Source organism: Monopterus albus, unplaced genomic scaffold (genome assembly GCF_001952655.1).
Source record: "Monopterus albus unplaced genomic scaffold, M_albus_1.0 scaffold111.1, whole genome shotgun sequence".
In the NCBI taxonomy this organism is placed as follows: Eukaryota; Metazoa; Chordata; class Actinopteri; order Synbranchiformes; family Synbranchidae; genus Monopterus; species Monopterus albus.
This window is the reverse complement of record NW_018127991.1, coordinates 1,849,741-1,850,638: the sequence shown is the minus strand read 5'-3', so window position 1 is coordinate 1,850,638 and position 898 is coordinate 1,849,741.

Genomic DNA, 898 nt, shown 5'->3' with positions numbered 1-898 from the left:
TTGATACTTTGGACATATAAGGGCTATTTTTCCAGCACCTCATTGCTAACATGATGTTTTTTCCTCATTCTTCGCCATTTTACCTCGCACCTCACCTTTAAACAGAAATGCATCTTCAAAAGCAACTTCATGAATTTTAATGTGTTATACTTTTCAAAATAACACATTTTCAGGCTTTTAGGGATGTGCATAATCACTGTTCCTCACAGTGACAAAGATGACATTTTTTCCTGTATTTTAACAGCCTCCAGCACTGTGCACAGCAGGCTACATGCATGTTCCATTTTCTGGTCTTTGTTACCTCACTGTGCATTCTAAATAGCCACTGCTCAAAGTGGGCTTGTACACACCAGCACACAGTACTGGCACTTCTACATTTTACTCTTTGGCATAACGGGACTTTTTTTGTGTGTGCCAGCACTTCTCACAAGCTGCTGGTACTCTTTTCTGTGCTCACCATGGATTTGTTTGGGATGTGCTGCATCTCACCCGGAAAGCAAACAAGAGCAGGGCATAAAGGTTTCCACCAAAAGAGACCTGAGCTACCCCAGAAGGAAATAGTCCCTACACTATTGGTGGGAATAGCAGCTCTTTGAAAGGGTCTGGATCTTTTGGCTCCATTCCTTTTACAGAGCCCTTTAAAATAATGGCTAATCCCCACCCCTTTTATTAAACCATGTTGGTGGTGTAACCTAACTGCTAAAGTGCATCCAGTTTCAGGTCTGTGTGTGTGTCTGTTTGACCAAGGGCAAGACTTACCTACACACACAAGATGCAGGGCGGAGGGACCACCTAAAATCCTTCCTTCACAGCTATACGGAGGTGTGGCCATGTTTATCTGTGCTTTAGAATGTAACCGCTATTAAACAATCTTTATTGATTCACAGGTTTGTTCTGC